The 23,836-nt window shown below is 38.7% G+C and overlaps 1 long non-coding RNA gene across 3 annotated transcripts in view; it reads left to right on the top strand.

Annotated features, from left to right (window-relative positions):
- Window positions 1-23,836, top strand: part of LOC118019076 — a 41,022-nt gene that overhangs the window by 2,968 nt on the left and 14,218 nt on the right. For 2 of the 3 annotated variants that reach the window (XR_004681562.1, XR_004681561.1), the window contains exon 3: window positions 17,040-17,190. This is a non-coding gene — a long non-coding RNA (uncharacterized LOC118019076). Of the gene's footprint in view, window positions 1-17,039; window positions 17,651-23,836 lie in introns of those variants that run through there. The other variant, XR_004681560.1, reaches the window with a different exon arrangement.

Raw genomic sequence — 23,836 nt, 5'->3', positions numbered from 1 at the left:
GATAGATAGATAGATAGATAGATAGATAGATAGATAGATAGATAGATGATAGATAGATATGGAAGGCTACAGAAGAAATTAGAAACTGTGGTTGCCTTTGAGGAAAAGAATTGAGGGCCTAGCAGCCAGAGATATTTTGCAGTTTATAATACTGTAATACTTTAATTTCTTTCCTTGTACATATATAGCTTTTTTAAAAGAATGAGAAGTGCTTTACAAATGCACATATTTTCACTGTGAAGTCTTTATTTCCATAATACTAAAAGTAAATGCCTGGTCAATAGATTCTGTGCTGTAGCCATGATATCCCTTGATTTTGTTTACCTGGTAACACCAGCTCGTGTCTGTAAACTCTTTAAAACTCCCAAAATTATTTCACCTATATTACCTAATTTGTAAGATCACTTTATTATTTATTATTATTTATTACTTAGCTCTTCTCATTTTCTTCTCTTAATATGTGATTATCACATTGAATTGCAGTGGTTTTGTTCCCTTGTACCACACATAAAAACCACAATGCTGTTTTCTTCAGTAGTTGCTAATGAAGGTCTATTTGACACTTTAATACTTTCTTCCCTAAGTATTGGACCAAGCTGTAACAGAATTATAAAGCTCGGGCTATCAGAACAGAGAGCATCAGAACACTCAGGTTTTTGTCTTGAGAGCCATATGGCATTCCATCGGGATTCTGTTTGATGTTACTTTTGTCTTATCCCACTGGGCCCACCTCAGAGTGTTCAATAGCTGACTCTAAGGGTAGATTAAAATACTAGTCAAAATTAAATGGCAGGTGTGGAAAGGGAGGGGGCCTATAGGACATTATGAAATTTGTCCCTCCCAAAACCTTTCTCTGCAGAGGGCTAAGTACCACTGCTTTTCATGCAAACAGATGGCCAGGTAAGGAAAAAGCTTTTCTTTTTCCTTGTACTTGCTATACTAGGTTTGTAGACATACCTCAGTCCTCCTTTTTCATTAATGTTCATAGGGCTGAATTTCTTTCCAAGTTATTTGGTTTAGCAATATTGTTGCAATTGGTTCATCCAGCCGTTTTATATTGAAAAGGGCTACATAGACAGTGACCTTCTGTGAGTTGGCTGTTGGCTGAACTGATGAACAGCCCTGTTTGGTTCTGCCTCTCATGCCTGCCAGAGATTAAGAATACCTTGACCAATATGGAGGGAGACCCTTGTCTACCGTTCTGCATTCCTTCTTCTGTAAAAAAGACATAATAGGTTCAGAATGGAGTCACTCATGCTAAGCCCATGTCCCCAAACCAAGACTTAATACCTATCTTAATCACAGTTTCAACCTCTCCCAGGAATGGAAACTTAGGGCCAGTCAATCTGGAATTACCTGGTCAGCAGTAGTGAGGTCATCTGTCTGATTGAACTCTGCCTTCCCCCAAGGAAGGTGACCTTGCCTGAAACAATCCACTCTTTGCTAGAAACTTTCTTGTCCTGCCTCCTTCTGCCTATAAATATCTTCCATTTTGTACAGCTCCTCAGAGCTCCTTTTTTTTTTTTTTTGAATTATTTATTTATTTGAGAGAGAAAGCATGGGAGGAGAGGCAAGAGAAACTCAAGCAGATTCCGCATGAGCGTGAAGCCCGATGAGGGGTGTGATTGCACATCCCTAAGATCAGGACTTGAGCCGAAACCAAGAGTCCATCACTCAACCAACTGAGCCACCCAGGCACCCCATCAGAGCTCCTTTTTTTCTTTTCTTTTCTTTTTTTTTTAAGATTTTTATTTATTTATTTGAGAGAGAGAGAGGATAAGCAGGCTCCCCGCTGAGCAGGGAGCCAGACATGGGGCTCCATCCCAGGACCCTGAGATCATGACCTGAGGCAAAGTCAGACCCTTAATCAACTGAGCCACCCAGGTGCCCCTCAGAATTCCTTATTTGCTAGATGGTATGTTACCTCATTCATGAATTGTTGAACAAAACCAATAAGATCTTTAAAATTTATTTGGTTGAATTTTGTTTTTAAACATTTCCAAACTAGTTTTTAACCTCAGGAAAGAATCCCTCTTATGTGGCTATTTAATATTTAATTGGCTACATAGTGTGACTGTGTAATAGTTGAAGGCCATGTTGCCCACTGTTTGAGGATGAAGGCTTGGAGTCAAACTGACCTAAATTCAAATTTCAGTTGTGCCACTTGCCACACATGGGACCTTGAGAAAGTTAACCTTTTTAATCATCACTTTTCTCATTGGTGAACTACATTTTGTTGGAAGGAATAATTCTTTTTTAATGTATAAAGTCCTTGCACAGGGCCTATAATACAAGGGGCATTCAATAACAATTCAATTCTTGTTATAATTACTAAAACTTCTTTTATACTTGCCAGCCACACAAAAATATGGCAAGTGCATGGGAACTGACTACTCTCTCCCGCTCCTCCCCCTGCCCTTGCCCTTGCCCCCGAACCCACTCTACTCCAGCCAAGCGCTCTTCCACCCACACTGCACTTGCTCAGCCCACCCACCACATTCGCATTGCTACATGCAGTGAGTTTTCAATCCTCATCTCAGGTGAGCGATCCGCAGCATCTGAAAGAGTTCACCTTGCATTCCCCTGACTTCTCTGCTCAGGGCTCAGCTCCCCAGCCCCTTCTCCATCCATAATCACTCCCCTGATGACCTTGTTCAGCCTCAGAGCTTGAATATCATGGATATGCTGCTGACTTCCCAACTATGTCCAGTCCACACCTCCCGCCTGAACACCAGACTTGTATATTCAACTGCCTGCTTGACCTCTATATGGCTGTCTTAAATGCCACCTTAAACTTGGAATGTCTACAACTGAACTCTGGGTGCCTAGGGGGCTCAGTCGTTAAGTGCGTCTGCCTTTGGCTCAGGTCATATCTCAGGGTCCTGGGATCGAGCCCCACCTCCATTGGGCTCCTTGCTCAGCGGGGAGCCTGCTTATCCTCTCCCTCTCCCCCTGCCGCTCTCCAGCTCTCTCTCTGTCAAATAAATAAATCAAATCCTTAAAAAAAAAAACAACTAACGCATATTTATATCTTGTGAAGTAAAATCTGCAAACAAATCCTTGACATCTTTGATATCAATAACAAAACAAAAAAGGGGCACCTGGGTGGCTCAGTCAGTTAAGCATCTGCCTTCGGCTCAGGTCATCGGGCTCCCTGTTCAGTGGGGAGCCTGCTTCTCCCTCTCCCTCTCCCTCTGCCACTCTCTTGCGTTCTCTCTCTCTCTCTCTCAAATAAACAAACAAACAAACAAATAAATAAATAGATAGATAGATAAATAAATAAAATCTTTAAACAAAACCCAAAACCCTCCCTGGTCTTTCCACACATCTGTTTCTCTCACAGCCTTCCCCATTTCAGTAAATGAGAACTTCATGATTTAGTTGCTCACCTAAAAGCTTTGCAGTCATCCTTGACTCCTCTCCTCCTTTCTCACACCCATATGCAAACCATCAAGAAATCCTACTGACCCCACCTTCAACATCTATCTAGAATTAACAACTTATCAGGACCGTCTCCCTTTGTCTCTCTGGCTTCCCTGACATTTCACCTTGATTATTGTTGGAGATTCTTAACCAGTCTTCTTGCTTCTACAGTTGCACCTCCAGACTATTCTCAAAAAGTAGCCAACATGAGATGATAATGTAATCCACATCCTGTCACTCTTCTCCTCAAAACTCTCCCATGGCTTCCGACCTCACATGGAGTAAAAACCAGACAGGCCTGGCACAACCCAGCAGCATCTTCTATACCCTCTGCATTGTCCTCTCTGCTCCAGCCACACCACCCTCCTTGCTTTTCTTTGAACATGCTAGACACACTCTCACATCAGGGTTTTTGTACTTGTTTCCCTCCCAGAATGCTCCACATGGATATCCACATATCAGTCTCTCATCTCCTTCAAGTCTTTGTTCAAATGCACGTTGTCGGTGTGGTTCTTCTGACCAACCTAGTTAAATTTACAGTCTCCCTTTGCTTTGTACCTTTGGTCCCTTCTTGCTTTAGTTTTCTTCATAGTACTTCCACCATCTGGTTTCTTATATATTTTACTTGTTCCTTTTATTTCTTTTCTCTCTTCTCCACATAAATGTAGTCCATAATATTGGGGATTGTTGTATGATTTGTTCACTCCTGTGTCCCTGTGCAGTGCCCGACTTTCAGCAGGTACTACTATATAAAGACTAAATCATTACTTACTAAATACTCATTTGAGGGAATGCATGAATGCATTGCAGAAAATGCATTTCCTCCTGCATATGGTATGAAGCATATGGTGCAAGGAGTCAGGAATCTGAATTCTGGTTTTGACTGGGCCTCCTAGAAACTGGGTCTCCCATAGATTTCCACCTCTGAGCCTTCTTCTCCTAATCTTTAAAACCTATCTTGCAGGACTATTACAGTCTTCAAAAGCAAAGCTCTTTCAGGGAGTGCAGTCCCGTGTTTGCATGAAGAAGGAATTTAATGTCTCCTTTTACACGTCCCCCCTCCCCCATATACTCACAATCCAGGGTTGATATCAACCTTACCTTAGGAAAATTTGGTTTCATTTGGAACAAATTTTTTTTTTTTTATAATTGTCACTGAAATAAAGTCCCAATTAGGTGTACATCTTACCTAAGAGATGGGAGGCAGTAAAGAGACTATAACAGAATTTAGGGTCCACCGTCTTTTAGTGTGTAAGCAAATAAAATGGGAAATAGGCATCACATGCCTTCTTTCCGTCCTTGCCCACAGATTTGAGTTGAGGTAAGGAACAAGAAATGAAACAGACTTTGCATTTTTTATGTTTAGCCAAGGTCCTTTAGTTTGCATAGTCATAATTCAAATGACCATCTTTGAGGTTTTAATATTTGGTGCCTTCGCTTTGTTCCAACTAGGAAAAATGAATAGCCTTGTTTTGAATTTTGTATTTGTAAATACACTGCAGTGTAGAAACCAAGGAATGCCCTGCAGCTTTTAAATGTTTGAAAGGTACATCTATTAAGCTGTTTTATGGGTTTCTATGATTTTTTAAAAACACTTTTTGCATCCAATAAGCTGATTAGACAATACAATAAAACCATATTGCTCAAATTTTCCTGATTTTATTTTCTAACAGTTGCCCTCAGGATTTCTCTTATGTGCTGGTCAATTTGAATAGATTCGCAACAGATACTTTTGATTGATTAGTGTATAACTAATCTGATCAGGTCCTTGATTTACATTGTTTAGTAAAGCCCACCTTGAAAAACAGTGCAAATAATTTGTGCAAGATTGGAAAAAAAGGAATGTTAAAAATACTGTAGGAAACAAACTTTAGAAATGACTCTTCACACACGAATATTTCACACACTGAGATATTCTAAGCTCATGTGAAGAGGATTCTAGTTCTGGATCTGCTTTCCATATACTTCAGTTCCAAGGGGCCTGTTTAACAAAAGCTTTTGATTGGCCTGGATCACGTTGCTTTGTACATCTCTCTTGAGCTCGGGCTTTTGTCCTGTTTGCCCCTCCTGCCCTTTTACCATCCAGTTTGCAATCCTGATAAAGCTTCCTAGTACTTGTGCTCTTACCCCAAGTTTGTGTGTGTGTGTATATATATATATATCATATATATGTGTGTGTCATATATATGTAATACATGATACATGTCATATATGTGTGTCATATATGTCATTTATATATACATGTGTGTGTGTGTATATATATAAAATTCTCTCTCTCATATATATATGAGAGACAGAGAGAGAATTTTTTCCAACAAGGAGCTCTTAAAGTTTTCAGGCATGAAAGTGAGATGATCAACTGTATGGTGAGGTAGGAGAGAGCTTGGCTAGGGCCAAAGAGACCCATTGAACAGTAAGAAAGTATAAAAACCTTGAACTATGGCCTAGACACACAAGGAATAGTTGGGTGTTTAAATGAAGACATTGCTATTTAATATGTTGTTTGCAATATTTTTCATTCTATCAGTAGGAGAATTGAATAGACCAGACAATAATGTTTTTCATTGTCAACTTTGTAACACAACAATAGAGGGTATCTGACAGTTTGTAACACAATAAATAATAAAGTAAGAAAACTCAAAATGAACTCTCAGAGTTCATTATCAGGCAATAATCTCTTCCTCAACTTCTCTCACTACTCTCTGGAACAATAATACAATAGATCTTTTTATTTCATTGGTACTTATGAGCCAATTTATACATTCTCTCCACCAGCGCATCTGCCTCCTGCCAGCCTGGGTTGGGTACCATACCTACACATTCCCATAGTACTCTGTTCTTCCCTTTATTCTAGAACATATGATGCCATCTTGCAGGTCCACAGTCCTTTATCTGCATTTCTGAAAACCAAAAGTTTATTTTCTGATTAATGCCAAGTCTTATTTGGCAGCAAGATCTGACCTGAACTAACATGAAGCTATTTATAATGTTATGTTTTACTGCAGAAATGTCGTATTTGTTTATGGGAGGCTGCCCTAGGCTCTATCAAGGGTGTTATGTATTAAATGCTATATATATACTTTTACCCTTCTAAAACTCCACAAAGAACATTGCTTCTGAAACACCTGTGGCCCAAGGGCTTTGGACAAGGACCAGTGGAGCCCCTCTGGTGCCTGCTTGCTAGTCTGTGTCCCCACCAGAGGGGGAGGCCTCCAGTCAGCCTTGGGTCCTTGTACCTGCCCAGGGCCTAGAGTGACCCAACAAATATAAGTAAGCCAGTGAACATTTGCTTTCAAGTTAACATATTTAAATGTATCGACTTTCCTCTGTTCGTATTTTTCAAATATTGCTACTTTGAGAAAGAAGAGTGAGTGCTGGGGTGCCTCGTTGGTAGATTGTGGGACTCTTGATCTCAGGGCTGTGAGTTTGAGCCCCACGTTGGGCATAGAGGTTACTTAAAAAAAAAAAAGTCAGGGCAAACAATCTTTTTTTAAAAATTTCTTTTTTTTAACTGAAAACACAAATATTTGGCCAGGTTGAAAAATCCACATGAGAACCAAGAATAATATCATGTTTCCTGGTTTTTAGATTTGTGTTTTCTTACCTAGATAAGACTAATATTATAAATGCCAGATAAATCAAAGGCCAAAAGAAACAACTTTAGCTAGTGTAATGGTTAGCACTCTGGACTCTGAAATCTTACTAGCTAAAAAGCAGAAAAAATTATCGTAATGAAGACGAGTATATAGTGAAAGGGGCATTCTCAAACGATGCAAGTAGAAGTATGGATTGTTAGAGTGTGTCCAGAAAGTCCTTTACAGTAGAATCAAGAAAGTTAGAGTTTATGTCTGCCGTAGATTAATAGGAGAATATTTAGCACATATTACCTAAGAAACATTTATGTTCTTGAGGCATATATCAGTTTGGTTATTTCTTTAGGAGATTTCAGCAGAGCAGTTACTTTCTCTGAAAGCAGCCAATATTTTTAGTTCTGTAAGGCCTTCTATGTTAATATTTTTATATGGAAAGTTCTTAAAGCTTTCTTTTGTTCAAACACCCCTTTTAAACGTTATAGCTCCTACTCCATCTTGTTTAAATATGTTGTATAAGTGTATGACAAGGCAGTTTAAAAATTTCTCATATGGAGTACGTTTTGTTGGTTTTGGGTTATAATTCTATTCCTATATTACAAGGCATCATAATTTTTGAAGACCCTACCAAAACAGTGTCGATTATGCATAACAACCTGCACATTGTTTTAAATAAAGGTCATATAAAACACAAAAGCTACTGTATGTAGATGAAATATAAAGAATTTGAATATGGAAATTAGTGACTTCCACAACCATTGGAAGGGTTAGGAGGTTAAAGATCAGGGAAGCTATGCCAATAATCTCAGTTTGCATTGCCAAGGTGATTGGCTCCAAGAACTTTCTTGAGAGCCTCTATTTCTCCCAATCTCCAGGAAGCTCTACCAGCTGTATAAACTTATAGCACTAAAACAGGTGATTCTCAAGCAGCTACCACTAGCCATCTCAGTTGTCTATGGACAATCCCAAAGAGGGATTTGCTGGAACTGATCCAGAAGCTGCTGTGAACCTCATGTCTACTGTCAGCCCACACATCTATCTGTCATTGCCCTCCTTGAATAATAGCTTTGGCTCCTTCCCTTTCCAATGTCACGTAAGTGCTTGTTCCTGGCTGACACTGACCTGGAACCATCTGGGGAGGAGGATTCTGGGAACTCTTGTTCTATTTTTCCTCTGAGATGCATGGATCATAAATGGGAAAGTAGGGATGCCAAGTTGACAACAGACAATCATGTTTGTTTCAGTGTTGATGACAACTAGATGATATTTTTCTTTGCTGATTTTCCATTCGATTAGTATTCTTTCAGCCCAACTCACTATGTTATTAGTAGACTGAGATCCAGAAATCTCTCAGCAAGCAAGTAAGGCAGAAGTACAACTGAATTCATCCTTGATATACCATACTGTTCATTAAAAATTATTGCTAGTTGGTTCTTCATTTCAAAATGTCTGATGCAGGGGCACCTGGGTGGCTCAGACATTAAGTGTCTGCTTTCAGCTCAGGTCATGGTCCCAGGGTCCTGGGATTGAGCCCCACATCGGGCTCCCTGCTCAGTGGGAAGCCTGCTTCTCCCTCTCCCACTCCCCCTGCTTCTGTTCCCTCTCTTGCTGTGTCTCTCTTTGTCAAATAAACAAAATCTTTAAAATAAATAAATAAAATAAAAATAAAAAAAAATCAAAATGTCTGATGCATATGAAGCTGAAGTAACACATTTAATATCCCCATTACCCTTTTCGTGTAAGACCAAATACAATTAAGGAAAAAAGGTTTTCACTGGTATATATTTTCTAGAAGGAATTTTATACCTAGCACTTATATTTGGGAAAAATCTCTAATGGTCTTCATCAACTATAGAAACGATAAAATTTTGGCAAGATTTTAATTTAAATTTGTAGCCTCCACGTACTCAAACTAAAATTAGTCATATACTTAAAAAAATTTATAAATGTATTTTGAATATTGATGTTTCTCTAATTTTTTCAACTTCTTTTTCTTTATACCGGCTTTATTTGGCCTTAAAGATAACTTATGTATATTGTGCATGACTTTGTAGCTTTTTCTATATTTTGAGGAAATTCTGAAGGAATAAAATTTTGCTTTATAAAACATCCTGTCAAGATATAAATAACACCAAAGAGGACATTTTCATAAAATATTCATGGCCTAAATTGAATAAAATAACAAAAATTTTATTAAAGTTAGAATGCCAGTACACAAGTACTATTATAAATGTTATAATTATTATTATCTATTATTCTGCTTTGCATTATAATTCAAAATTTTATAAATATTTGTTGGCTCGATGGGGATATAATATTCTTCTTTGTCTCATCTAATTCACCCTCTCCTGATATTCAATTTATTGAATATGATGTCCTTTTACTTCATCTGATACATTTTCAACAGATGTTAATTTATTTAACTATTTTCATCTAGTTACAAGTTATCATAATTATGTAGAAAAACAACAGTTTACACAATCATCCTAAATATACATTTATACTTCAAATGACACTGAAATAAGCATTAATCAGCAAAGCAGTCCAGGAAAATTAATCTAGCAGGACTGAATAAAATGAGTTAGAAGGAAATAGGCTTAAGGCAGAGATACAGTGGCTATAACTCTATTGTCGTTATCTAAACAGGAGTTAATGAGGTCCTTAACTAGGGGAGAGATTGAAGAAATGGAAAGAAGGAGGGAGATGTAACAAGGAGGGAGAATTGAGAGGTTTTGGTAACTGGCTGAATGTGAGAAGGAAGAGAAACTATCAAAGATTATTCTTAGATATTTTTACATGGAAGATAATATGGGTGTGAGAAAAAGAGATGCTGAGGTGATAATGGCGAGTATAGCCAAGGCCAAGGGCAGCCTTTTGGGGAATACTTACCCATGAAGACTATGTAGAATGGTGATAGGAAAGGAAGAAGAATGGAAAGATTGAAGAGAAGGAAAGGAACAGTCTCACAAAGCCATAGGCAAGAATTTAAAAGGGGTAGTGGGCAGTAATAGTCAATGCTGCAGAAAAGGCTGGATTTTGGAATTAGGAAATCTCCTGTGACCTTTAAGAACGTGGACTTCCATAGAGGAGTAAGAACAGAAACTAAATGTGAGAGGATTTAAAGAATGAGTCAAGGTTAAGGAAATATGACAGAGTATTCTTTCAATGAGAATATATAATCAAGTCACGAGGAGACATGGAAGAACCCTACATGCATATTTTAAGTGAAAGAAGCCAATGTGAAAAGACTACATACTGTATGATTCCAGCTGTATGACATTCTGGAAAAGGCAAAAGTATAGAGACAGAAAGAAGATCAGTGGTTGCGGAGGGTTAGAAGGGAGGCGGGGATAAATAGATGGAGCACAGAGGATTTTTAGGGCAGTGAAACCATCCTGTATGATACCATAATAGTGGATACATGTCATTATTGTACATTTGTCAAACCCATAAATCATACAACACCAGAATGATCATAACGGGGGCACCTGGGTGGCTCAGTCGTTAAGCATCTGCCTTCGGCTCAGGTCATGATCCCAGGGTCTTGGGATCGAGCCCCGCATTGGGCTCCCTGTTCAGTGGGAAGCCTGCTTCTCCCTCTCCCCTACCCCTGCTGCTTGTGTTCCTTCTCTCGCTGTGTCTCTCTCTGTCAAATAAATAAATAAAATCTTAAAGAAAAAAAAAAGAATGATCATAATGTAAATTGTGGATTTGGGTGATAATGATGTGTCAGTGTACGTTCATCCATTATAACAAATGCCCTAGTGTGATGCCGATGTTGATAGTGAGAGAGTTCTGTGAATATGCGGGGGAATATGGCAATGCTCTGTACCTTCTGCTCAATTTTGCCGTGAACCTAAAACCGCTCTAAAAAATAAAGTCTATTTATAAAAAAGAATATATAACCATTTTTCATTAATATAAACTTCTGGAGTATATTCGTGTATATATCAATTTTACTGTATTATTTGATAGCCCTTACAAATTTCAACAAAATAAAAACTTATTTTGGGGCCCAATGAAATAAGTAGAGTATGATGGTCCAGTTTAACATATGATAGATATGTAGAATTAGTTAACGTTTAAGAATAACAGGGTGGGGCGCCTGGGTGGCTCAGTTGGTTAAGCGACTGCCTTCGGCTCAGGTCATGATCCTGGAGTCCCGGGATCGAGTCCCGCATCGGGCTTCCTGCTAGGCAGGGAATCTGCTTCTCCCTCTGACCCTCACCCCTCTCATGCTCTCTCTCTCATTCTCTCTCTCAAATAAATAAATAAAATCTTAAAAAAAAAAAAAGAATAACAGGGTGGTGCAGAATTTTATACTGTTATGAATGAGTAAAGGATTATTAGATCTGTCTGTAAATGCTAATTGCACATCCCACTTATTTACTGCAGTGTTAACAAACGACCCCAAAGCTTAGTAGCTTAAAATAATTTATTATTTCATTTCACGGCTCTTGGGGCTAACAGACAAAGCTGGGCACTTCTCAGTTGGAGTCAGCTGAGGTAGGAATCATCTTAAAGCTTCTTTGAAACTCAAGTGTCTTGCTCCTGGGCTGGGATATCTACAGGAACTGGGGACTGAGGGGGCATTTCTCTCTCTTCTATGTGGCCACTCTACATTTCTGACTTTGGCTTCATACAGCATGACAACTTAAAGAGCAAGCATTCCAAGAGATTCAAGGAGAGACTTCAAGACCTGGGAGTTAGTGTTGGAAGTCATGCATCAATTTCACTGTATTCTCTTAGGCAAAAATGTTACAAACTAGCCCAGATTCAAGGGAGTAGATACAGGGATGGAAGAAATTGATGGTAGCCATCCTGGAAACAAGCCACAATTTATCTGGAGGATAAACACACACAATATGGAGAGATAAACATATATATTCCTATAAAAAAAAATGACAATGAATATTCAAGTATAAAATAATATGTGAAGGTAAGGCCTTAATAATTAAGGTGACAAGTAAGATGAACTCCTAGAGGTCTCTAATCAAAGACATCAAATTATTTTAGCAAGTTTTCTCAGGGGGTTAAGGACATAACAACTACACTGACCTTTGATATGCCTAATTAAGCAAGTCATTCCAAACTATCTGGTCGCCAGCTAATTAAACCCAAATAACTCTGGACTTCTCAGTTCAAGAGTTAGGTTCCATAATATTTTTGGCCAAGGTATCATTTATCATATTTGCAAGGCTGCCTCTGTTTTTCCAGTCTGTCTTGGAGTCCTTGGGTCTCTAAAACCCTCTTCCCTTCCACATGAGTGGTACACTGGCAAATCTATGTTGTTCTGATTTTGTAGTTAATTAATTATTATTTCAGGGAGCTTAAAACCTTTTCATCCTGAGCAGCCAGAAAATATCTTGTTTTCCTTTATTCCCTTTACTTTTGTTAATTTCCTTTTCTTGTAGATTTCTTCTTTCATTCCATGTCGGTAAGACTTCCTATGTCTTTTATAGTGTACGCCCCTTCCTTGAAATGACATTTATAAGTAAGGTTAACATGTAAGTTTTTACTTTAATTTGATAAAACCTAAAACCTCTACCTTACAACATACTTTGAATGCCTTAAAAACTTTGCCTTTGCTGCACACACAGGCAGAATGGAGTGATATTTTAAGATTTCCTGCAACTAGAAAGGTATGGAAAGTTTGACTGATTTATATTGTGTTCTGACTTCCTGAGGCAGTTTTCCTAATGCTATTCCATTTTACTCAGACCATGAAACAAAGCTTGTTGTGTTGTTGTTGTTGTTGTTGTTGTTTAATCAAAATTCAGTCTAGAACTGTGGATTTCAGTTTTGTTCTTTGTCTCTTAAGCTTAATTTTTGTAGAATTTTATAGGAGTAGCAATTTTATTTTATAAAATTTCTGTTGAGGGGATGATTCTGGAAGCACTTGAGAAAAAGAATTCCCAGTTTAATTTTCAAAATTACCTTTAAAAATAAATAACTTGACTATTTAACGTACATTTGTTGTTCTATAATTGCAGTTATTACCTGTACCACAAAATTTAAGATTTTACTATCTATTATCTAATTACTTTGTGTATGACAGTCACATCTTGTGCAACAACAGTGTTTGTTTGTTCTTTGGAGCAGGAATCATATTTTGCAGTTATTTTGTATCCCTGAAAACTTTACTGCAGTGTTAGATGTGTATGTGTAAAATCTCCCTTGATAGATCTGTGTTTATGTGATATTCTTTCAATTTAATTCTTATAATTTGAGTCTTACTTGCCTTCATAACCACACTTTACAGATTTTCCTGGCCTAGCTTAGTCTTTTTTTTTTTTTTTTAAGATTTATTTATTTATTTTAGAGAGAGAAAGAACAAGTGTGAGGAAAGGTAGGAGCAGAGGGTGAGGGAGAGAGAATCCTCAAGCAGACACCCTACTGAGTGCGGAGCTGACGTGGGGCTCCGTCTCATGACCCGAGATCATGACCTGAGCTGAAACCAAGAGTCGGAGGCTTAACTGACAGAACCACCCAGGCGCCCCCCTAGCTTAGTCTTAAATAACATTACCAGTCATTTGTACATAGGTCTTTCTCATTTGAATCATTCCCCTAAGAACAGAGATGGGAAATTTTAATCTTTTGAAAAATCTCTCTGACATCTGTTTCTTTCCGTGGCTCTTTATTCATCTACCGTGGAAGTGAAGCAAATGGCTCTCAAACTGGACTGTGTGGGTTCAAATTTCAGTCGTGCCATTTACTAGCTTCAAGTGTTCACAGCAAAACCTTCAGTGCCTCAGTTTCCTCAGTTTCAAAAGGCAGCTTGCAATAGTAATAACTACCTAATAGGATTGTTGTGAGGATTAAATGAGTTTGCTCATGAAAACAAATAGAAGAATTCTGCAGTAATTGAGCAATAAATGTTAGCTGCTGTTATTGTGGCATTGTTTATTTAGATTTAATAGTTTTTATTCTTTGCTGATTGTATCGTCTTCTTAATGATTTTACTAAACTCCTCCTGAAGCAATCACATTTTGAAAACTAAGCAGATTGCTTTCACCAACCAACTTGTTTCTAAGCTGCTTCCTGGGGGTTTAGAAAAGAAAGTCAGGAACATTTTTTTCTATTACTATTATTTAATCCTTCCATCCTTCAGCAAAAATTTTAAACCATGTATTAGAGATACTAATATAGGCAAAATGTTTATGTTCCTCCCACCCTCAAATTCATATGTTGAAGCCCAATCCCTGTTATGATGGTATTTGACGATGGAACCTTTGGAAGCTCAGTAAGTCATGAGGGTGGTCCTTCATGAATGGGATTAGTGCCCTTAGAAGATGAGACAGAAGAGAGATAATTTTCTCTCAGGCATTTGAGGACACAGCATGGCGTCCTTTGGCAAAACAGGAAGAAGGCTCTCACTAGCAACCAAATCATCTGACACCTTGATCTTGGACATCTCAGTCTCCAGAAATGTGAGAAATAAACTTCTGTTGTTTATGCCACCCTGTCTTTGGTATTTTTGTTATAGCAGCCTGAACTAAGCCAGATGCCAATTTGAATAAACACACAGCCTATAGCTATAAAGATCTCACGGTGAAGGGGTCAGAAGCACAAGGTCTCTCTAAGGGGTTGTAATGTGATGTGGAATGTTTTTATATTCATGTGATCAATAGGATAGAACAAACAGCTGCCTGAAAACTCAAGGAAATCTCTAAGCAATCGATTTTTATATGAGTTGAGTCTTGAAGGTTGAAGGTGCCAGGCAAAGGTGAGAAAGATCATTCCAGACAGAAACATACAAAGGCACAGAGTTGCGGAAGGACCTGGAAGCTTGAGGAACTGTGAGAAGTCCAGACCAGCTAGGGCTTCTTATACACTACAGGAGTAGGCGTATAGGAGGCTTGACATGTGAGTCGAGTTACATTGGGGAGGATTTCTTTTTCTTTATATGTTAAGTCAAAGAGTTTATATTTTATTCTATAAGTAGGATCTGGTAGCAAAAACTCTTTTCAGTGGTGATTTTGAATGCAAGAATATACCATGACCAGCTAGGGTTAGAAAGAGGAAAGTGTAAATGCCAGCTTGAGTACTTAACAACCATATTTGCTAGAATAAATTACTTAATCTCCCTTAATTTCTACAAGTAGAATAACCACAGCAATACAACTCTGCTGCATATTGTGGGTATTAAAGGAGATAATGTATTTGAAATGCTTGACATGGTACTTAACACAGTTGACACTTGAAAAGTTTCCTTTTTCCCTTGTGGGGTAGGGCAATGAGGAAGATAGACTAGGAAAAATAGAGAAGAATAGGCACCAGGGAGGAGGCCAGTGTAATTGACCTTAAGGGCATAGACTTTAGCATAGAATTGGGTATGGTGAAGAAGATTTCAAAGACACTTCTGTTCCAAGATAAAACATTTTGTGGCTGTTGGAAGTAGTTAGTGAGAGAGAGAGGTCCTGAGGCTGACACTGAGATTTTTAGGTTAGGAGGCTTGAAACACCTACATTTTAAGCATCATTCTGGGTGCTGTGGATGAATATAAGACACATCACATTTTCTTCCCTGAAGTTTTCAAAATCTATCAGAGAAATATTTACTTATATGAATAGACACAGTAGAAAGATTTCTATTCTAGGTGGGATTTTTGTAATTAGGTGGGATTTTGTAACATCACCCTTGATTTTTTTTTTCAAATGGGAGGAATAAGTTTTTGAAGACACTTTGAACTATTGTCAAATTATGTGAGTGCTATCAGATCCCAGAATTCATTCTTAATTGTAGTCACCATGTATTCTCAGCACTGAATTTCCCAGTTCAATTATTTATCCCTAATATTTAAGGATAGCTCAAACATATATACCAGTGCAACTTTTCAAATGTTTTAAAGAATATAATGAGAGGCATCTCACTAAGATTTAAAAGATGCACTTTGATTCCTCACATGCAAGGTAATCGCAAATCTCAGCAAATACCAGTTCTTTAAATGACATAAGATTGACAAGACATGGAAAGAACCGTTGAGAATAATAATTTTTAAAAACTAACATGCAATGACACATAAAGAAATGAGACATTTCCAGAGAAGTAGTCTGTTCTTCTGATTATTAATTTTCTTTCTTCTAGCTGACTAATAAATAACATTTTCAGTTAATTGTACCTTTTAAAGCTTTCTGTAGTACTGTTGTTTATGTCCCTGTGTCATATGTGTCTTGAGTACAACCCTTACCATTAACCCTTTTGAGACTGCTAGTGGTTTCAGTTTCTTCATGTTCTTACACCTCGCACTCAGAAAAGTATAAATCATTTTCTCCAAATTCGTCATCTTTTCTACTATGTCATTGACCCATCTTCCTATATTGTGCTCTCTTAATCTTTACATGCTGGATTAAATAAGGAATTCACATTCAGATCTTATTTTAAGTACTCATGAAAACTTCAATTCCTGTTGGAGATTTCTTAAAGCATTTAACAAATGGTGGAGTTAGAAAGAAGAGAGGTCAGATGAGTCACAGTTCCCGGGTGAAGAGATTCAATTGGGAAGAACATGGGGTCAGAGAACACACAGTAAAAGGAGACAAAGGAGGAAGTAGAACCCCCCAGAAATGAGTCAGAAAGGCATAGAAATGGGCTGCTCAGTGTATTTCTTTATAGGATGAGAGAATGTGAAAGTCCACACCAGTGAAAGGATGCAGGTAAGTGACTAACATCCCATTGCCATGGCAGCCCATAAAGAAAGCAGGGTAGGGCAGTTATTTTTTTCCCATAAATGATTTCCATAAATAAATAAATAATTGCTTATATGGGACAATTAGTTTTTTAAATTCTTTATTAGGGGAAATATTTAACCCCTAACCCCAATTCTATTTCTTAACTTGGTCCGAGGTCAAATAAGCATTTTGTGATAATTCATTGTGTGGTACATTAATATTTCAGGCACTTTGTATGAGTGTTATGTTTCGATTAAAAAGAAAATATTTGACTTCTTGCTTTTTAAATTCTACTTTGTTTTTTGAGCATATCACAGATTACCTAAACCTCTTTATCATTTGTATCTTTCTGAAGAGATCTAGTGTTTTTCTTCTAAGTCAAATCAACTCAACAAACATTGAGTGACTGAATGTGCCAGATACAAAAGATGAAGAAGATCAACTGTCAAGAAGCTCACAGTCTAGTGGGGAGATGTGATGCTGGGGCAATTAAAACAACAGTCCAGGTGTGTAAATGGTTTTGTGGCCATTTACCTGTAAAAGCTTGTACTGCTATAAAAGGCGGAGTACCATGGGAGAAGTAAGGGAAGACTTCATTCAGCAGGTGTTTTTTGAGCTGAAGAGTCAATTCATACTGAAGCAGATATCTTCTAAGGTAGGAAAAGAGTTTCAGACATAAGCAAAGGCATGTTTCACACCCCCACACCCCCACAACACTATTTGTGAGGTACAAGATGGTCAGTAAACTGAATTAGGCGCCTCGGTTGTGTGAGGAGAGGACAGGAACAGGACTTATTTAAAACCTTAGAAAATCCTGAGTAAATGAGAAGATAATGCTATTCTCCATCCCCTACAGATAAAATAAAAACTAATCCTAAATCATAAAGTAAGTTTAGGGAAATCAATAAAGTTCTAATTTTTCCACTTTTTAAAAAGATTTTATTTATTTATTTGACACAGAGAGATAGCAAGAGAGAGAGAGAGCACAAGCAGGGGAGAGTGGCAGGCAGAGGGAGAAGACTCCTTGCTGAGTGGGGACCCCGATGTGGGGCTCAATCCCAGGAGCCTGGGATCATGACCTGAGCCGAAGGCAGACGCTTAACCGACTGAGCCACCCAGGTGCCCCATTTTTCCACTATTTTGATGCATTGTAATAACAAATATAAAAAATTTTCCTAATATTTTTCTTTTTTAAGGAATATTAAGAACTTATAAGTGGCAATTATAGATAGCTTTTACTGATGCCTTACTATATTCCGGAAGCTATGATAAACCCTTCACACAGATTATGTCATCGAACTCTCCCAACAGCCTTAGGGGGAAAATATAATTGTTGCTATTATTATTATTATTATGGGTAAAGAAATTGAGGCTCAGAGAGATTAATTAACTTCTTCAAGGTCACACAGCTAGAATGTGATCAACCTGGGACTGATGGGGTGGGCAGTCTGACGACAGAACCTGAAGGAAGTCTCTATCTCAGCATCATGCTGCAACTAGTCAGTATATTAGATGTGTTGGCAAACACACTGTGTTTGCTCCTTGCAGGGTTCTTTAGGCCTCGGATTCATTCATTTATTCAATCAATCAGTATTGAGTACCTGCTATGTGCTAACACTGTGGTAGGCATTGAGGATCAGAGCTGATTACTATGGAAGTTATCTCTGTCCTCTTGGAGTTATCACCAGCTAATCACAATTAAGTGTGATAAGAATCATGGCAAGGATGGTACTAAAGAAATGTGGGAAGTTTGAGCTGGTTCAGGAATTTGGGAAGTGCTCTCTAAAGAAGTGAGGACTTGGGGCACCTGGGTGGCTCAGTCGTTAGGCGTCTGCCTTCGGCTCAGGTCATGATCCCAGGGTCCTGGGATCGAGCCCCGCATTGGGCTCCCTGCTCAGCGGGAAGCCTGCTTCTCCCTCTCCCACTCCCCCTGCTTGTGTTCCCTCTCTCACTGTGTCTCTGTCTGTCAAATAAATAAAATCTTAAAAAAAAAAAAAAAAAAGAAGTGAGGACTCAGGGAACCTGGGTGGCTCAGTCAGTTAAGCATCTATCTGCCTTTGGCTCAGGTCATGATCTCAGGGTCCTGGGATCCATCCCAACGTTGGGCTCCCTGCTCGGGGCGGGGTCTGCTTCTCCCTCTGTCCTTCCCACATCCCACCTCCCACTCCTGCTCTCTCCGCTCTCTTTCTCTCCCTCTTTCAAATAAATAAAAAAAAATACATCTTAAAAAAAAGAAGAAGAAGAAGTGAAGACTTCATTGAGACCAGCAAAAAGTCTCACTGAGGGACCAGTGGAAGTTCCCTGGGGTGAACTGGAGAAGACAGCTTCATGCAAGGTAAATACCAAGGAGAGGTGAGCATGCAAATGTCCCACACAGATCTGCCTTTAAGCAAGGATTTGCTGCCTCAGGCAGCGGCAGTGCTGGCAGCCCCTTTGGGCATTGCCTCAGCTGCAGAGAGATGCCTTGCTCAAGGTCACGTCCACGCAGGCCACTCTTGAGAGGCCATTTCAGTTGCAAAGCACCCCCGCGGTTGGCTGAGGCTGTGGGGCTGGCCTCACAGCTTGATCTCTCCCTTTCCCAATCCTGCTTCCGCCCCCTCCCTTCCCTGGGTGTTGATTTCAAGGGCACTCCCTAATAAACATCCTGAGCACTCAATCTGCCTAAGTCTGCTTCCTGGAGAACCCAAACTGCATTACAACATGTAGACGCTTTGATCAGTTAAGGTACTAACAGGCTTTCAGAATGACTGTGGATTGAGTGGGAGACTGAGATGAACTGAGGCTGAAAAGGTGGGCAAGGGTCAGATCCTGAAGCACCTGGTAAACCATGCTAAGGACTTCTCCTAAAGGTAGTGGTGTGGAGGAAGCCACTGCAGGATTTTAAGCAGGAACGATATGATCCGATCCATAGTTTTGAAATACCACTTGGGCTGCAGTACACAGCAGATGACAGGGGTGTTCTGAACACCAACTCCTCTCTTCCAACAAGCTTTTCCCTTTTTTTAGATATCAGTGGTAAAATAAAGGTGCCAAACTGTCTTTCCTGTCCTTGAATTGTTGCTTTGATTTGTCTTCCCCATTATCAATAAAAGCTACCAAATCTGCTCCCTGGTTTATGCAGCTACAATCCTATGAGATATTATGTAGCATTAGCTCCTTGAGAGAGGATATAGTGTTACCCCAGGACGTGGGAAGTTGCTAGATCTTTGGTAATGAAAGCAAACTCTTCATTGTTTCTGGAAAAGTTTAAAGTGATAAGTCACTGGAGACATGAACTCCATATACAGCATTAAAAGAAAGACTTGTCCTGCCAATCATATGTCTGTGGTTCTTTTTCTTGTTTTTATTTTTCACCTTAATCCCGAGATATGTGTAATATATAGTTATATTTTCATAGTTCATTTGGGCAGGAATAACTTGACAGCCAAGATTGAATTTTTTAACAAAGTTTTACTGAGGTATAATTGACATACAAAAAACTAGATATATTTAAAGTATACAATTTTGAAGTTTTAGTCTATCTATACATCTGTGAAACCATCACCACAATCAAGCACCCCAAAAGTTTCTTTATGTTTCTTTGTAATCCTCCCCACCCCACTCCTTCCCTGCCCTCTCCCCTAGGCAGCCACTGATCCACTTTCTGTCATTACAGATTACTTTGTGTTGTCTAGAATTGTATATAAATGTAACCATTCAGCATGTACTCCTTTTAGTCTGTCTTCTTTCATAATTAGAGAACTAGATGTAAAAAATAATGTTTTATAGTGATCAAGCTTGTTACACATTCAAAAACTTTGTATTTAATTATGTGATACCTACCATAGCCATTGTAAGTATTAACATGGAAAGTGATGCTCAACTTTCTAAGTATATTGATTCATTATTCCTTAGACTGAAGCATTGCTAGTTACCAAAACCATTGTCCTTCGAAATGTTTTTCCTCCAAGTTTTTGTTTAAATTCTAGCTAGTTAATGTACAGCATAATATTAGTTTCGGGGGTCGAATTTAGTGATTATGTTATGAGGTGGTCTGCTGAATTTCTCTAGTATGCTCAGTGAAACTGGAGGCCGCCCCCTCAACACATTCACACGTATGTGCACACACATACATTCACTCACACATGTGGGTACAAACACAATACGTTTTTTCTTCCATACATCACTTTTAGCCCAGGTTAGTTCATCAATTGCTTCACAATACCATTTTCATTTTCTGTACCCTCTTAAAAAGATTAAAATTAAAAATAGTTAAAAAAAAAATACCCTTGGCTGGGGCACCTGGGTGGCTCAGTAAGTTAAGCATCTGCCTTCGTCTCAGTTCATGATCTCAGGGTCCTGGGATCGAGCCCCGCATCGGGCTCCCTGCTCAGCGGGGAGCCTGCTTCTCCCTCTCCCTCTGCTTCTCCCCCTCCCTCTGCTTCTCCCCCTGCTCATGCTCTTTCTCTCTCTAATAAATAAAATAAGATCTTTAAAAAAATACCCTTGGATTCAAACCTCAGAACTATTTGTGCATATGAAAACGCAAATCCTAGAATGGGTCACAAAATCACAACTTTCGACCTTTAAAAGATTTACATACAACACAGTGATGTAGGCATAGGAAGCCCTCAGTGTATCTTTTCCCAGTGAATGAAACCAAGCTTTCTGCTTTGTGATTGCATCTTCTCTGATATCCTGTCACTTGACTTTGGCATACCTGAGAAACCAATGTTGTCACTTCCTTCAATATAGCGTGCGCTCAATCTGATTGTAACTTTTGTACAGTCTTTGCTTTGCTTTTCTAATGTGTGTGACTTCCTTTATATTTTAATCTTTTTCTTCTATTCTGCATAGCTTGGAACTTTTTATATTGTTTTGGGAAAGAGAGGGTGTCTATTTTCCATTTCTTAGTTTCTGGCTTATTATTTTGCAAGTTTAGCCATCACAGCCTATGAGAGGATGCCCTTTACTTCATATTCCCACCGAGCCTCGTACATATACCTTATAGTAAGTTCACAGTGGATTAAACCTGATCTGTATTATCTTCCTGTCAAGTATGATGTGATGTGTAAATTTTCATATTGTGCCGTCACTAAGCATAAGCCATTGTTTTCTTTTATACATATTAACTCCCACACATCACAAGAATGGAATCCTGTTATCTCGTGCTGGCTGGGAATATTGTGGCAGCTGGGAGTTTTGTATGTGTTATAGCTCAAGTTGTCTTGTTTCTTGTCAAATGTTTTGTCTAGTGTTCATACTTGTGACAATGTTTTTAAAGCTCTTTTCCGGATATTTTGTCATGGATCTGATAATTTTTCGGAGAATTAAAAACTTTTAACCCTTTGGTTCGTTAACCAGACAACCCCATTTACCATGTTCTCTCTGGGTGTATGCCCCTACATGACAAATTCCCATCTATTGGAGAGATATCCTGGTATCCTTTGAAACTCTAGCATGGAAAAAAATAGTAAAAGTGAAAGGAACTTTTGGTTTCTGGATAAACACATATGTCACTTAGCTTACCTAAACAGGATATGAGTAGTACTGATTTTGTTCTGGAAGCTTCAATATTGAAAAAAAAAAAAAAAAAAAAGAAGCTTCAATACTAATTTTATTGGCAAGCAAAGAAATTAAAAGTAAGAGAACTGAAAACTTAATTCTTCCTGGGATTTCCTCTTCGGGTTTTCTCATAGGTTGTAGCTAAGATACAATAGAGCTTAGTTTCAGGAAATTATAACAACGTAGTATAATTTTTGAGTAAGCGTTAAACCAGGTAGTGAGTGATATAGCTTATGTCAGTTTTTAGGATTTTTTTTTTTTTTTTAATACTTCAAAGAGAAATCCGGTGTAGCTCTTTCTTTCCTATCAACCACTGCAAAGGTCCTAGGACATATTGTTGCTCTTCCTGTCTCCTTCACACTATAGGGTTGGGCTGCAGAAGAGAAAAAGCAGCCTTCCAGGCTCTTCCCTCCAAATCCACATTCTCAGCATTCAGTTCTCCTACTGTATCCTTTCCATCCTGCCATCCACCTTGTTCATAATAAAGAACTCCTGATGGAAAAGCTGGTAAGCTGGTAACACGTATATAAACTGAAATTCCCAGCTTTGTTTGGAACATGGTGCTCACTGGAGGAGTGGAAAATCAATTGGAAACAATAAATAGGGACAGCAGAGAGAGTAAACAAAATGTGGAAGGGCGAGGCTTGTCCTGATGAGTGACTAAGTAGGCAGCTTCCTGTGAGCCCTTCAAAGAACGATCTTTAAAAAACTGTTCCCCATTAGCTCTTAACTGCAAAGCAGACCAATTTATTTGAAAAAAAAATGCTGATAATTAAATCAAGCACAAATATATGTGGTTTACTTTTAAAGTGCAAGAGACTATGTTGGTCCAGTATAAGACCAAAATGAAAGGGGACGTCTTCTGCTAAACTTAAGAAAAGTAACTTACACTCATTTATATCCATGTAGAGCCCTTATCTATAAATTATATCCATACTCTGGATCCTTTAGGCATTGCACAAAATATAAATTGATTTCTTTCATTAACTATCATTTAGATTTATAATAGAATGACACCTGTTACAATTTTTTTTAAAGATTTTATTTATTTATTTGAGAGAGAGAGTGAGAGAGAGAAAGAGCACAAGAGGGGGGAGCGGGAGAGGGAGAAGCAGACTCCCTGCTGAGCAGGTAGCCTGATGCGGGACTCGATCCCGGGACTCCAGGATCATGACCTGAGTCGAAGGCAGTCGCTTAACCGACTGAGCCACCCAGGCGCCCTGTTACAATTTTTAAATGTCCCATATGCCTCAGGTGCTCAGCACCACCAGTAAGCTCGTTGCTGTTCGGTGTCTATCAGTGTTTTCTCTGCAAGTTAAATGTACATTCCAGAAGAACGGATGGCAATTTACTCTTCTCTTGCCCCTCTACTCCCCAACTCCATGCTGTGACCTTGACTGATGCTTAATAAATACTGAATTGATTGGGCTAAATGAATGTGTGAGAAGTCAATAGAAGTTGCCATGGAATTACAAATCTCAGACTTTTTATGGGTAGAAATCCATGCTCGCTGGAAAGAGCATGGGGAATCTTGAAATGAGCTCTTTGCTCAGCAAGGTATTAGCAACCTGACCTTGAGCTTTGGTTTCTTTACTTCTCTGAACTTCA

The sequence above is a fragment of the Mirounga leonina genome, unplaced genomic scaffold, assembly GCF_011800145.1.
Source record: "Mirounga leonina isolate KUSES-001 unplaced genomic scaffold, KU_Mleo_1.0 Mir_173, whole genome shotgun sequence".
NCBI classification, from domain to species: Eukaryota; Metazoa; Chordata; class Mammalia; order Carnivora; family Phocidae; genus Mirounga; species Mirounga leonina.
This window is presented reverse-complemented; position numbering and strand designations above follow the sequence as displayed.